This window comes from Balearica regulorum, chromosome 2 (genome assembly GCF_011004875.1).
Source record: "Balearica regulorum gibbericeps isolate bBalReg1 chromosome 2, bBalReg1.pri, whole genome shotgun sequence".
In the NCBI taxonomy this organism is placed as follows: domain Eukaryota; kingdom Metazoa; phylum Chordata; class Aves; order Gruiformes; family Gruidae; genus Balearica; species Balearica regulorum.
In genome coordinates this window covers 167,321,317-167,336,572 of record NC_046185.1, presented here as the reverse complement: position 1 = coordinate 167,336,572, position 15,256 = coordinate 167,321,317, and the positions used below count along the sequence as shown (strand labels likewise).

The window sequence follows — 15,256 nt, the reverse complement described above, 5'->3', positions numbered from 1 at the left end:
TAATCACTAATTTTAATTAGATAAGGGTACAGGCAGTAAGTAACCATGGATCTCCGTATGGGAAGCGCACAGGCAGGCAGCTGAATCTGGCGTTTGGTGTGCCGGCTGTACAGGAACCCTCAGGCTGGTGTCCGCTGTGCCTTGCTGGTGTAAAACACATTTCTCGGCCACCAGCCGTGCAAGCGGCAGAGCCCAGTGCCGCTCCTGCTGGCCCAGCATGGCGGCGGCAGTGCCCGGGGGACAGTGCCCGGTCACAACCTGCAGAGGGAGGATGAGATGACCAACAGGTCCTGGGGAAGGGAGCTGCTGGCTCCGGTCGCTGCAGACACTATGGCCGCACCTGTAATGGGCATGTAATGGTGTATAATTGAAGTAATACTTGTGTGATTAGCTTCCCCTGGGAGAGATCCCAAACCATCCCTGCTCCAGGGTTGCGCCTCCCTCCTCCGAAACCAGCAGGGTGACTGTGTGACATTGCTGGTGGCTTTTACCCGGTTCTTTCTGCGCTCGGCCGATGCCTGCACCCAAGCAACAAACCAGAGGCTGCCTTGGGCTCGGAGTCAGCGCGTCCCCAGGGTGTGCAGGCCAGGCACCATGTGGGGAGCACCCCAACCCCCGGTGTTCCCATGCAGGGGGACATTTCCCCGGGATCCAAACCAGCTGCCCTTACCCTGCGCTGCACAACGCTTTTGTTGCACCCATAACCAGTGATTGTGGCAGGGAGGTGGTGAGGGCTCGGGCAGACAGCATCTGGGAGATGCCTCCTGGAGAAAGGGAGGTGAAACCTGCAGTGGCTCCCGGTTCACAGCGAGGACCGAGCCGAGCATTTCCTCTATCCCTGCCTGAGATCCAGAGTTGGCATCTGCCACCAGGACGTGAACGCCAGAGGCCGATCTGGCAGCTCTGCTGAGCCAAGGCCACCGGCACGGCCACGACCAAACCGAGACCTTGCTCTGGAGCTGACGCTGCGGGAAGGCAGTGCAGAGAGCGGAGATTAGGAGGGATGCGACTGATGGCAGAACAGGCCGACCTTGTGCAGGGTCGGCCAACATCTGCGTGCTCGGGGCCACTGCTACGTGCAGCTCTTTGTATGTGAGCCAGAGCTTGTGCAACACTGCATCTCAACCGATAAAGCAGGTGGGTCTTGGCATGAGCTTTGCGCTCTCTCTGGTCTTCGTCCCCTTGACCTCGATGGGAGCAGCCCGGGGCCTTGGTCAAGCAGGACCGGGGAAGGGTCCCCCAAGGCTGGGACCGGTGGGACAGGGCTGCAGGTCACCTGGGAGCAGGTGGGATGTGATGGTCTCAGGCAGGGCTGCCAGCAGTGGGGACTGTCACGAAGCGTCAGAGCCCGACGGCTACAAGGCCCCGCGAAAGGCTGTTTTGTGGGGGGTGCTCAGCCCCAGGAGATGAACGAGCAGGAGCTGCCTCTCCCCTGTCCTATTTCTGCTCCTTCCCTGCTTCTCACCCAGGTTTCCCACTAAGATGTCTTCTCAGGGCTGCTCTCGGATCCTGCTTCTTTCCTCACGGGGCTCCCCCAGGATTTCGGGTGCAATGCTTGGCAGCCGGGAGCTGTGCCGGGGGTAACTGCCGGCACGGGGCTGGCTGGGGCAGCGGCGGCTTGGCTGCCTTCCACCATCCCCCTCTGCCCCTGCCGGCACCGCAGCTGCTGTGTTCTTTGCTGCAGGCCTCAGCCTGCCCATGGCTTCCTCCGCACCAGGGGGAAAAGGGGCTAATGATTTTGCTCTGATGCCACAGGGTAAGCCCTGACCCTGCGGCTGCCTGGCCTGTGCCCAGGCCGTGTACTGTCCCAGCCCATGCCAGGGCTGTGCTGGCGGGAACAGCATGGGCATTCCTGGGGGAAAAAGATCCCTTGGTCTCTGGGTACCACCTGCCCCTTCCCCTTGGCCCGTCCCCACCCCTTGCTCTGCTGCTCCACAGGGCTCTCGCTCTCCTTCCAGGGGAGCAGCCCTCCCGACCCAGCGCAAGCCATGTGCCACTGTCCCCTCTGTGCCCCGGGCTCCCGGTGGCTGGCCCACTCTCGTTCCCCACAGCACCCGGTATCTGAGTCACCTCTCCACCCGGTACCAAGCCCCAGGGCTCCCGGTGCAAGGTCCTCTCTCCAGGTCCGCTCTCCCCCCGGTGCCCCAGGGCTCTTGGTGCCCAACCGTACCCCCTCAGCCCCCACACCCACCCTGTGCCACAGTGCTCCCAGCGCCTGACCCCCTCAGCCCCGCCATTCCCCGGTGCACGGCCCGGGTCCACTCTCCCCCCCCCCCCCCGGAACCCCAGGGCGGCCAGTGCCCGTTCCGCCTCCTCTCCCACGAACTCCTCTGTACCCCAGAACCCCCATCCCCCGGCCCTGCAGCTCCCCCCGTACCCCACAACTCCCAGTTTGATCCCCCCCCCCCTCCCCAATCCCCACTCCACGTGTTCCCGCCACCACCGATCCGCTTCCGCCCTCCCACGTGAGCGTTGGCGCGCCCGCCCCGGCGGGAGGCGTGGCCTGACGGTCGATGGGGCGTGGCCAAAGCACTAGGGGCGTGGTCTACTACTAAAGGGGCGTGGTTATGCCAACGGAGGCGTGGCTATTGTAGCAGTGGGCGTGGCTATTGTAGCGGTGGGCGTGGCTAGGGTAGCGGTGGGCGTGACCACGCCGGCGACGGAGGGAGGCGTGGCTGACGTTCGGCGCTGCGCGCGCGCGGGGCCCGGCGGTGGCGGCGGCGGTAACGGGGGGAGGGCGGGAGGGGGTGGGTAAACCGAACCGGGAACGACGGGTTGAGGGTCAGGAAAGGAGTTAAAAGATAAACTCAAGATAAATTTTAAAAAAAAAAAAAAAAACCCAAAACCCAACAACAACAACAACAAAAAAAACCCTACAAAACCCCCCCAAACCAACCCCAAAACCCAACATAAACGGACTCACGGCCGCGAAGAGGTCAAAGGTCGGAGGTGAGGAGGAACCGCTTCCCCGTCGGTGAGGTGAGAACCACCGGCGAGCGCGATCGTTTCCCTGACGGACACCGAAATATCCCCGTTCCCTCCTTCCCTCCCCCCCCCCCCCCCCTCGCGTCGCCTCAGCGCGGTTCCCGCCGGGCCTGGGCGCGCGCCTATCCCCTCACACACACGCACGCGCGCGTCCGCGCGCGTGCGTGTGTGTGAGGGGAGGGCGCGCGCCGCAAACGCCCCCCACCCCCCCCCCTTTTCCTTTTTTAACGGCTGTTTAACGATCGCTCATAGCATCCCCCCCCCTCTCCGTGAGGGAACTGAGGCCTTTAGGCCTCTCCCCGGTGGGTAAGCCTGAGGGGAGGGACCCCTCAACCGGGGTGAGGGGGCTCCCCCGCCCCTCCTGGGTGTCTTGGAAGGGGGGACACACACACACGACACACACACAGGGGATTTGGGGTGCGCAAAGGAGGCCGGGGGGTGTGGAGGGGGCTGCTGGATCCTTCTCCCTCCCTGTAACCGGTGGTGTTTCAGGTACCTGTTGGATTTGGGGATTTGGAGGGTGGTGACTATCTTCTTGTGGTGGGGGGGGGGGGGATTATGCGGATTGTGTTTAATTTTATGAATGTGTTTTCTAATAATTAGCAGGAGTGTGGGTGTTAGCGGAAAGAACAAAGATTAATTTTTGCGTTTGCAAAGAGCTGTGCTTTCCTGAGATACAGAATCAGACTGGTTTGGGTTGGAAGGGACCTCCCAGCCCACCCAGTGCCACCCCTGCCATGGGCAGGGACACCCTCCACTAGCCCAGCTTGCCCAAAGCCCCATCCAACCTGGCCTTGACCACTGCCAGGGAGCCAGGGGCAGCCACAGCTTCTCGGGGCAACCTCTGCCGGGGCCTCAGCACCCTCACAGGGAAGGATTGCTGCCTCAGATCTCCCCTCCTGCAGCTTCAGGCCATTCCCCCTTGTCCTGTCACTACACTTCCTGATAAAGAGTATATGCACTCCTTGATACGCAGAAGAAGGGACTACCTTACCCTCTTGGCACCCGAGGGTGAAGAAGCAAGTGGTGTTTGTGGGAAGGGAGGGAAGATCTGGGTTGGGTACTTCTGCAGAGGATCTGCTGAGGGCTTGGAGTGGCCACTGCTCTGCTTGCAGGATGATTCAGAAGGAATTGGGATCAAAACAGAGAGTGTTTACTGCTTAGGAAACCAGGAACCATCATCCCGAGGTATCGCTGTGCTGTAGGAAAACAGGGAGCAGAGAGGAAGGGAGGGAAAGCATGAGGAAATGTATCTCAGAGAGGGATGTACAAAGTTTGGTGGGTCAGAGATGGTGGCGTGGGACTGAAACAGTAAAGAGGGTGAGATGAAGGAAAGAGTTAATCATCTCTGCTGCAGCATTAGAAGAAGATGCTTCATAGAAAAGAAGAAGGAGTGTGTATGTAAAAGGAATGACTGAAATGTGGAGTAAGCGCCTCTGCTTGATAGGCTTGCTTGGCGCGTCAGTAGGTAGTTGCTGATGACTTCAGAACCAGAACTATTCTATTGCTTTGATTTTACGGGGACTTTGCTCTGTGATGACGGCACGGTGCTACAGGTATCTTTCACTCTGGCTAATCACCCTAGTCTTTGAAGTTTGGTTAATATTTAGGAATCAACTTCCTTATGTGAGACTGGGCGAGCGTTTTTAGATTATTTTCTATTATAATGAGCAAGGAACTGTTTGAATCCTGAAGCGGTGTAGTTGTAGGTTTGTATTTGGGAGAATCCCGAGAAAAGAACTACTGCCATAGTGCCAAAGTTTCCTGAAGGAAATGTCCGTTTATTTTTCAGGATTGCTGAAAGACAAATTCAGTTCCCTTTTGTGAGAGGGGTAAAAAAGATGAGGCATGATCTCATTCTTTGTGAAACCTGTAACTGTTATGACCGCATACTAGTGTGATAAATTTAGGATTACACGAACTGTTGTGTAATGCAGAAAGGAGATTAGCTGACTTGAATTCAGAAGAAAGGAAAACACCCTGGGATTTTCACTGAATGTATGACACATCCAGAGCTGTGCTGTTAGCCCGAGTCCTTCTACCAAAACAATTCTGCTCAGTATTTTCAGTTACAAAGCTTAACTTGGTACAGTGCTGTTTATTCTTCCAAATGTGATTCAAAGGTAACAGCACAAAAGAGCAAAGAATGTTCCTGTTTGTCTCAGGAACATTAAAATAGTTTTTGAACTGTCAAAATCTCTGTGATGAATGAATTTGTCAAGCTCTCTCTGAAGACGGCTATTGAGTTATTCAATGTTATTTTTATTCAGTGGGTTGCTAGGCCTGTCTGTCATCAGAGTTCATACAAGTATGCATAGAAAAGTAATTTTTTTCCCCCCTCTCTGATGAACAAAGAGTTTAAAAAAAAAACAGAATAGGTACAAAAATAGTTTTACCTGTCTATAGTGGAACATAGTAGGTAATGAGTGGAAGGGGAAAAGCTGCAGTGCAGCAGTTTTGACAGATCGTGTGACCTGGGAATCCTCCTTTCTATTCTCGCTGCGGCCGACACTCTGTGCCATGCTTGTGGAACCGACAGATCTCCCTTGACTGTCTTTCCAGGGAGCTGCAGGTGGCTTTCTCCTGTTTTACAAAAGACTTTGCAGCGCAGCGCCCCAGTGATGGGGAGCACGCTCCTCTGTGCCGGGTGCTGTACGAGCAAGGAGGAACCGATGGCACTTGGCCCAAGGAAGTCCGTCTTGAGTATAGAACGAGACCGGAGGTAGATGTAGACTGGGCTTTACAAATGTTCCTTAGCTGTAATATCTTGTGTTATAATTCCTTCAAAGCTTATATGGTATGATAAAGGGTGAGAAAGAAAGGTCTTAAGGAACATGAGGCAGTTCCGTGGTCGTACAGCCCCGTTTCAATGTCTGTATGCTATTACTTCTCACAACCAAAATACCGAAAAGAAGGTGGAGGAACAGGGACTGAAAGGTGTTTGTCCTCAAGTGAATCTTTTCATTTATGTCCTCGGGTGAAGATGCAGTCCTGGTGTTTCAGAATGGCCGGTGTCCTTTCTGTGTAACTGGATTCCCTTGGGAAGAAAATAAAATTCTAAGCCTCCTGCCAGTAAAAGAGTGACTTTCAGCTACAGCGAGAGAGCGGTGGTGAACGAGGAGGGGAGGAGGGTTGCGTTTCCTTGCTAAAAACTGAATTAGTCTTGTATGGACCATTGTGATAAAGATGCCATGGGAATAATAGTTGGTTTGTTTTCGAAAGACAATGTCCGAGTCAGACTTTGAAACTTGTTATCTGACAGAGTAGTTTTGGGATTGTTTTACTGTTGGGAAGAAAGGGCTTAGTGATTTGCTGATGCTGGGTTTCTAGTTGGTGACTATTAGAAAGAAAAATATTTAGCTCTGCATGATGTTAGAGATGACAAAAAGTTCCCTTATCGGATGTTGGGAGTCCCCGTAGTTTGTTTATTCAGGCTTGCCAAATGTTACTTCTGTAACCTAGAACCTGCTGAAAATCAATCCTGTGCAAGTGAGTCACCTTACAGATGCTTGCGTTCCCTTGTGCCTTCTCAGGGCGCTTTTCAAGCCTGAAAGATATTAAAGTGCATGCTTTTTTATAACAAAAACTGTTCTGATTAAAGGTTGGGTTTTTTTTTTTTTTGTGGGAACAATGCATGGAAATACATGCTGAAGTTTATGGCTTAATTTTTTCTTTTCTCTTTTGTGGACTAAGTGGTCAGAGTTTTGGTGTTGTCTCCCTCATTCCTGTCAGTGTCAGCTTCCTGCCTGTGAGAGGATCCCTGTTAATTAGATGACACAGCCAAAACTTCCAGCATTCAAGAATTTTGAGTGAAAATACCACTGAAGCTCTAACGTTCGGGAGTTGTAGAGAGGGTGCACGTGGAAAAGGAAGCGCGTTTCCCCAGAGAGCCGAAGGTAGACTTCTGCTTTTCTGCCAAATGCAGAAGTTCTAGAAACTCTTCTGTTGATAGCTGTCAGAAGGTACCCAACTGCTTCTACAGAAACCAAGTCCTCCTCCTGAAATGGGAAGACTATTGTTTTACATGTTTCCACAACGTGTTTTTCAGGAAAATGATAATGCTTAATGCATAAACTTAGTTTGATCCAACTCTAATTACTGTTAGTCAGGAAACTTTTGCCAGTGATAGTTGGACTTTGTTGTAGAGGTGTGTTTGTAATGTGATGGAGTGGCTTACTCAAAAGCTATTTCTAAATATTTTGGGGGGAGTTTCCTTCTAGGAGACAAGTGACCCAATATAGGCTGTGAACTTCATAAAAAAAAAAAACAAACCAAAAACTACTACTACTGTTGCATCAACAGAGATCGCCGAAGTGAGCTGCTGAACTAAATGCAAAGGATTGCGGGAGCGGCAATGAAAATGGTGGTGATGCAAAAGCTGCTTGAAGCCTCTATGCTGGCAATGTAAATTTCAGGAGGAGGAAGGTACCTATAAAAAGCTCTTCTGCCCTTCCTCTGTTAAAGTCAGGGCCAGAACCGGTTTCTGTGTGGTGGAGGGACTGCGCCTTTGTATGGGAAAGTAGAGCGGTACGTGGAAAATGCAGACATCTGCTAGAAGTATTTACATAGATCTGGTTTACCTGGGAAGGGTTTCAGAAACCCACTGCATCTGTAGCACCCAGGGCTGAAATAGCAACCTAAGCATGAGCAACGGTGTAGTGGGCTGCTAAAGGAACTACATTTCCTTCTGAGGGGTATATTTGCCTGTTATGGACACTTTTTTAAAATGTTATTGTCCTCTTTAACTTCCCCACCCTATAAAACTGCTGAATGAAGTATGGATATTAAGCATTTATCGTGGTGCAATCTCTTTAAAAATAGTTGCAGTAGAAGGTGCTATTCAGATATACAGACAAGACAATGTATTTGAGAAATAGAACTGAACATCATACAGTCAGAATCTCTGGGCCCAAGTTAAATATATATATATATATTATTTTTTTTTTAATAGAGGTCATTAATCACTAATTCTGATTTCTGTCCTGAAGGAGGGTTTTGAACCAGGAAGTGTATCCTTTGCAGGGAAAGGAGTCCCAGCTATAGTTAAAGAAACAGGAAAGAAGTCATGCTCATTTCAGATACTTATTTGATGAGGTAAATGAGTAATTGCAGCTGCAGAACTGTTGAGAAAGAAAGTGAATCTCCGATGGGTGTGTGGTGATGATAAACGACTGCTATGGGTGCTTCTCAGTTACATGAGCTTTGTCTCAAAAAAGCAATGCTGGAGCTGGGTAGAAATCGCATTCTTAAAGTACGAATTACAAACATTGCTTTCATCGCTTCTGCAATATGCAGGTTATTCAAATGCAGAGGTGTTTCCATTTTTCATTTGAAGAGTAGCAAGACCACATAAGAAGGATTAAGATGCAAATCAAACCTGACTATCAGAGGCCATCAAGGGATGCAAAAATTATTCTGTCAATGTCTTAATAGAAGATGATGGAGGAAAGAACAGAGGGGAAAACTTACCGCCCAGTGCCACTGAAACGGAAGTGTTCCGTATAATTTTTGTAGTTGATTCTTACTGAAGACCAAAGTCAGCAGGCGAGCAAATAATGCTAGTGACAGACTAGGAAAAAAGAAAGAGCAGGTTTGCAATTAATCATCTAAGTGAGATATTTTTGTCTATGTACTTAAAGTACAGACTAAAAAAACCTTAAAAGCTTTAGTAGGCGTCTTTAGAGAAATGGAAAATAGATGATGTTTTGAAAGACTAGAGAAGACTGAGCAGTTTGTGTAGGTGAAGGAGTGGGAAGAAGGGAATGGAGAGTAGTAGTCATCTCAAAATCCTGCAGTAAGTAGTCAAATGATTTATAAGCACCTGAAAGATTACAGGGAGCATGTAACAGCCAGTGCTGGTTTGCCACAGGTACTTCCCTGGCAAAGTGAGTTTACTTCTTTCTAGGATGTCAGGTCTGTTTCTGGCTGCAGAAACAAAAGCTTCCATGTATCTTGCATTCAGTAAGGTTTTGATTTTTGTCATAATAAGATTCTCAAGTAGGTAAGTTTAAAAAAACCCAAACCCTGAAACCTAAGAAGGTGCCACTATATGATGGATACAAACCTCATTAAATAAACATCCTGAGAGTACTGTAAAGACCTCATTAAAACAGAAGGCTGAGAGGTTACTGTGGGGACTATGGCTTTACATTCGTGATTTAAGTGGTATGCACAGACTGTGCGTACTAAAGTTGTAAATGACATGAAGCTGGGAAGGACTGCAAATGTGCTATATGACAGGATTAAAAATGGAGAAATGGATTTGATGACTTAAATGTTAACTGAAAAACAGGCACAGGTCAGTAAGGATGGTGGTAAGGGTTTGCATTCAAGCAAAACTGATCAGCTGCAGGCACTGGAATAACTGATTAGGTATAATCCAGAATTAAAGGAGCCTTTTCACCCACACTGGTGACCAGTGATCTCCTGTGGGGAAAGGAGGAGGGGAGGCAAAAGTTTTGTTTGGGTATGTAAACTGGAAAATAAACCGCGGGTTGTGATGTAATCCTTCCACCCAGTGCCGGTAAAGCTTCACGGGGACACCCGGTGACCTGCTTTTGGTATGACGCTGGAAAAGTGACATGAACTAAGTGGAGAGACTATGGAGCAGAGCAGTCTGTCTCTGGAAAGCGTCGTCAGGGACAGCTGCGTGCCCTGAGGAGACTGAGGGGAGACTCGAGGAGTTTACTCTTACAGGTATTGCTACTGAGGCTGTCCTGCTCTCCATGCCCACTGAGAACAGCGCAGAAGTAGAGGTTTAAATAGGAGGGAGAGACACAGGTAAATGTTACAAAAAGCAATCTAAAGCTTATGCTAGAGCATGTTGCTTGGGGTGGCTGTAGAGTCTCCAACTAAATGCTTAAGAACAAGATAAATAGACATTTGTTGGGAATAATTTGAGAATAACTCATAGTGCTCTGAGTGAGGTGCATGAATTAGAGCCCTCAGAGTCCCTTCTAGCCCCGTCTTCTCTCACGCGCGAGCTGTAATTACTAATGAGGTTTGTTCTGTGCTGCCTGCGCTGTGGGTCTCTGAGCATGACCGGATGAGTGCTGGGGCAGGATAAACGACACGGGCGAAGGGCAGCCTGCCTCGCTGTTAGTGCCTTTCACTGCAGACAGAATGAGGCACGAGGCGCATGTCCTGGAAGAAATAGTTTGTGTCCTTCAGTGCAAAACTCTGTGTCCGGCCTTGTGTGCTTCACAGAACGCTGTCATGGTTATGCTGAAGTGTTTATCTTGATTTTTTATTTTTTTTTTTTGGCAATTTGTATGCTTTAGTGGAGTGTGAGGGCTGCTTTTGGGAGGTTTTGACTCTTTACTGCTAGTCCACAACGTATGTAGTACTTGGCAACTTTTCAGAAATGACACTGAGGATGGATCCGACAAAGCTACCATTTCATGAATGACATCCAAAAACATTCTCTATATATCATCTGGGATGTTAAACTTGATCTTGCAGAGAGGTTTAGAAAATGACATTAGCAGAAATCGTAGCTGTAGTAGAAAGACAAGTGTATTGCAGGTCTGTGCTGGGTGAGCTGTTTGTGTGCTGCTCTCTGAAGTCGTGCACAAAACGCTGCAATGATACGCAGGCTGCAGTGTTTGTTACAGGAAGAGCCAGGCGGATGACGTTGTGTTCAGGAGGAAATACAAATGTAGGCACAGCTGCTTTATTATATTACAGTGATGGGGCTTGATTAAGATCTACAAGAAGGTAAACAACACTTAATTAGCACTTGGGAGTCCATATTATTTTTATGGAAATTAATTTTCTCCACACTTTGGGAATTTTAAAATATGAGTTTAAGATGCCTGATCAGTGGACTCATACAGACAAGGTATATCCTAACAAAGATCAAATATACTCTTTGTTGGTTACTGTTTGCATCCTGGAATTAATTTCTCTACAGCTGGAGTCAGGAACTTCCTGACTGGCCAAAGAGTGAGAAGTTGATCAAATTCCTCAGTGTTTGTGTCTGGCCACTGAGCTGGGGCATACTGCAACAGGCCGGCATGCTCCTGTTGAAGTGACAGGTGGATTTAATAGTAAAGCTCTGATATGTAATTCTGTGTGGGTGTTGCATCAGTCTTCTGGTATTTTTAGGAGAAAGTGATTCCCTAGCCATTTCTTGTAAAGCAGCTACATTGATGAACAAAAAGAAGTGGATTATTCCAAAAGTGATCACGTGAGATGCACTGCATAAGGACAGCTGTTGGGTCAGACTGACGGCCCGTTTAGGTTAGTATCTGGTTTCTGAGTGTGGATGGTATTTAGTACTTGGGAAGACCGTATGAACAAGACAAATATGTTAGATGCTGGCAGCCAGCACGGAGTGTGGGAGAATGGTTCGTGACTGAGGGGCTTCTCGAGCCGGAGGAATGCCTTGGCTTCGCACAGAATAGTGCTTCATGGCTTGCTCTTCCAAAAATTTGTCCTCTTGCTTTTTTTAACCCACGTGACACAGACAATCTCCTGGGGTAAAGATTTCCACAGCTTAACTGTGCGTTTATTATGAGCTGCCAATTTGTAGTTTCGTTTGATGCTGAATTGTTCCTGTACTGAAAGAGGCAGCCCTCCCCTGTTCGGTTTCCTCAGATCACTTCTGATTATTCAAGGTCCATTGTGTCCATTTGCTGATTAAATCTTTTCCAGATTGAAAAGTCTTCCCATATGTTTTGTTTTACGGAAGCTGCTCTGTCTTTGATGATCCTTGTTGAACTTCTGTGTACCTTTTCTAGTTCTCCTGCATGTCCTTTTTGAGATGAGGAGGAAGAATGACCAGAACTGTGTATAGCACAGATTTGCCTATTAATGTAATGATTTCTATTAGTTCTCCATTCCATTCTTAACAATTCCTAATATAGAATTTGCTTTTTTCAACAGCATCGAGTTCATATTTTCAGAGAATTAATGATTAGGACACCAGGATCTTGTTCGTGAGCAGTGACAGCCTGTTGAGAATGCATGCTTGTGTATGTAACATTATTTTCCCCATGTGCATCACATGCCGTTCGTTGGCATTGAACTTAATCTCTCATTTTGTCACCTGGTCACTCGGTGTGGAGTTATTTCTGCCAGCTCTTCAGTCGGTCTGATCTTTGCCACTGTGAATAACCGACAGTGTTATTTATGTCAACATTGCACCTTTTTTTTCCAGGGAACTTGGGAATATGTCAAACAGCACAGTTCCCTCTGGGACTGTCCGATTACCTCCCTCTATTAAAAGAATCAGACATTTGTTATGATCTCTTTTTAACTCCTCTAGTAATCAATTTCTGTTCCTATGAAGGCCCTCCCCCTTTATCGCATGACAGCTTAGTTTTTCTGAAGTCCCCACTGAGGAGTTTTCTTGAACACGTTTTTAGTAGCCGAGGGAGATGTTCTAGATTGGATCTCTGCTCTACGTGCTTGTTTATTCCTCTGGAGAAGTCAGTCTAACGGCTTTGTAAAGCTTTGTCATAACTCTTCTTCCATCAAACAATTCTGTCTGCTATTTTCTACTGATTTCTTTAGAGTATCTGCCTTAGTGATCTGTAGTTTCCCAGATATTCATAGAATCCTGCAATAATTTGGGCTGGAAGTGACCTCCCAGCCCATCCAGTGCCACCCCCTGCCATGGGCAGGGACACCCTCCACTAGCCCAGGTTGCCCAAAGCCCCATCCAACCTGGCCTTGACCACTGCCAGGGAGCCAGGGGCAGCCACAGCTTCTCGGGGCACCCTCTGCCAGGGCCTCAGCACCCTCCCAGGGAAGGATTGCTGCCTCCCATCCCATCTCCATCTCCCCTCCTGCAGCTTCAGGCCATTCCCCTTGGCCTGTCCCTCCCTGCCCTTGGCACCAGCCCCTCTCCAGCTTTCCTGGAGCCCCTGCAGGGACTGGAAGGGGCTCCAAGGTCTCCCCGCAGCCTTCTCTTCTCCAGGCTGAACCAGCCCAACTCTCTCAGCCTGAGGTCTCCAGAGCAGAGGTGCTCCAGCCCTCGCAGCATCTCCGGGGCCTCCTCTGGACTCGCCCCAACAGCTCCGTGTCCTTCTTGTCCTGGGGCCCCCCGAGCTGGACGCAGCACTGCAGGGGGGTCTCCCCAGAGCGGAGCAGAGGGGCAGAATCCCCTCCCTCGACCTGCTGCTCACGCTGCTGGACACGCAGCCCAGGACACGGCTGGCTTTCTGGGCTGCCAGCGCACGTTGCCGGCTCATGTGGAGCTTCTCGTCCCCCAGCACCCCCAAGTCCTTCTCCTCAGGGCTGCTCTCCATCCATTCTCCACCCAGCCTGGAGCTGTGCTGGGGATTGCCCCGACCCACGTGCAGGACCTTGCCCTTGGCCTTGTTGAACTCCATGTGGTTCACACGGTCCCACCTCTCCAGCCTGCCCAGGTCCCTCTGGACGGCATCCCTTCCCTCCAGCGTGTCGACCCACCACACAGCTTTGTGTCATCAACAAACTTGCTGAGGGTGCACTTGATCCCGCTGTCCGTGTCACCGACAAAGATGTCAAACAGTGCTGGTTCCAACCCCAGAGGAACGCCACTCGTCACTGGTCTCCACTTGGACATCGAGCCGTTGACCACAACTCTTTGAGTGCGACCGACCAGCCAATTCCTTATCCACCGAGTGGTCCATCTGTCAGATCCAGGTCTCTCCAATTTGGAGACAAGGACGTTGTGTGGGACAGTGTCAAATGCTTTGCACAAGTCTAGGTAGATGACTATGCTCCCTAGTGAAAATCAGAAGAATACTTCCCTCCTTTCAGGACCCATACAGGGACAAAAGCTGCCATGTTGCTTTAGCTGTTTGGTGTTGGAATTCCTCTGGATCTCTTACAATAATAACCTCTGGTCTGGGACCCTGGCTGGGGTAATGTGTCATTCTGTAACCCCTTCACTGCACACGGATCTGTGATAGAGCCTGATGTCCCTCCTAAGAGGACTTCAGCAGGGAAGCTTACTCCCCTCCATAACTTCTCCTCTGCAAAGATAAATTCAGATATTATTTAGCTCTTCTTGTATGATTTCTTTTTCTTCCCTCTGTGTTCTCCTGATCGTGTACTGGTTCTACAGACTCTTTGGAGGACTTGCTGCTCATGGTATCTGGATTAGCATTTATTACTAGTTCTTATGTCTCTTCCCAGCAGTTCCTCAGGCTCCTTTTTGATTTGCTGTATAATGCTCACATACATAGTATGCAAGAGCCTCTCTCCTTGTTTTCCTCATTTAGACACATCTTCAACTCTTCACAGAATTTTTTGACACGGGATAGGCATTTCTTCTGAGCTTCCCATGTAAAATCTCCAAGTAGCCTCTGTCACCTCCAAACATTTTGCTCCTCTAATTCCCCTTAAGGTTTTTTTAAATGCGCTCTTTTTTTATGTAGTCTGCTCCCCTGCCCTGCCACCCTTCCCCCCTTTGCTATTATGCAAAGCAGTGGGGTTTTATTTTGGACTCTCTTATTCGTGGAAAGATATAACTTTATTTGTCAAATGAGAATTTCTGGTAAAAGCAGAGCCACTGTCCAAACCTGCTTCTTTGTGCTTAGTTTGTTGGGAGTTTTAAATACAGAGTTAATTCAAGTACTGCTTAGGTCTGATCCTGTTGAGATGATGCCACACACGAAGGAAATCAGACTTAATGCCATCTAACCAGATGATAGCTCAAATCTTTGTTCTTTTTTATTTCTGTTGAACCTTTTAAGGGATTACACTACAGCCTGCTTCTGTATGCCCTGCCACGATGATGCCAGCAGGGAGAGGTGTGCTAAAGCCACACCACCTGAGCTGAGCTTGGCTGACAAGGTACTAGCTACAGAACTAACCATACAGCAAAAAATAGCGTTGGAAGAACCTTTAGTGGGCTGAATAATAATGAATTGAAGTTGATCCTATTGATAGAGACGTTCAGTGTAAAATGTGTTGGACAGCAAGTTCTGAACTGAATAACTTTTTTGATAAAATGAAGGAATTGCCACTTTACAGTTCAGTACAGTCGTTGCGATACACGGTGGAGGAGGTTTACAAGACATTTGAAAAAGTCTTTTTTTGGAAAGACATTCTAACTACCATTGTTTAAAGTTTGTGTATTGCATGGCGATTGAGAGTTTATATCCTTTCCAAAACTCCTGGTAGTTTTTAATTATAGTGTTATAACTGTGGACTTCTGTTCATCTAAGTAAATGTCTGTTTTCTAGAATAAAAATTTAAAAATTCAAGAATTAATTTGAAAGCCAAACATTACAATCTGTTTTGTCCCTTTTGCCTTCTTATCTCATTAAAATAGAAA

General features: G+C 48.6%; 1 protein-coding gene across 5 annotated transcripts in view; it reads left to right on the top strand.

Annotated features, from left to right (window-relative positions):
* The first annotated feature begins 2,671 nt into the window (after positions 1 to 2,671).
* The window catches only part of SCAP (SREBF chaperone), a 68,748-nt gene continuing 56,163 nt past the window's right edge, over positions 2,672 to 15,256 (top strand). For 2 of the 5 annotated variants that reach the window (XM_075746922.1, XM_075746918.1), the window contains exon 1: positions 2,849 to 2,979. The gene's annotated coding sequence lies outside the window, so the exon portion shown is untranslated. Of the gene's footprint in view, positions 2,980 to 15,256 lie in introns of all 5 variants that reach the window. The other 3 variants (XM_075746919.1, XM_075746917.1, XM_075746920.1) reach the window with 3 other exon arrangements.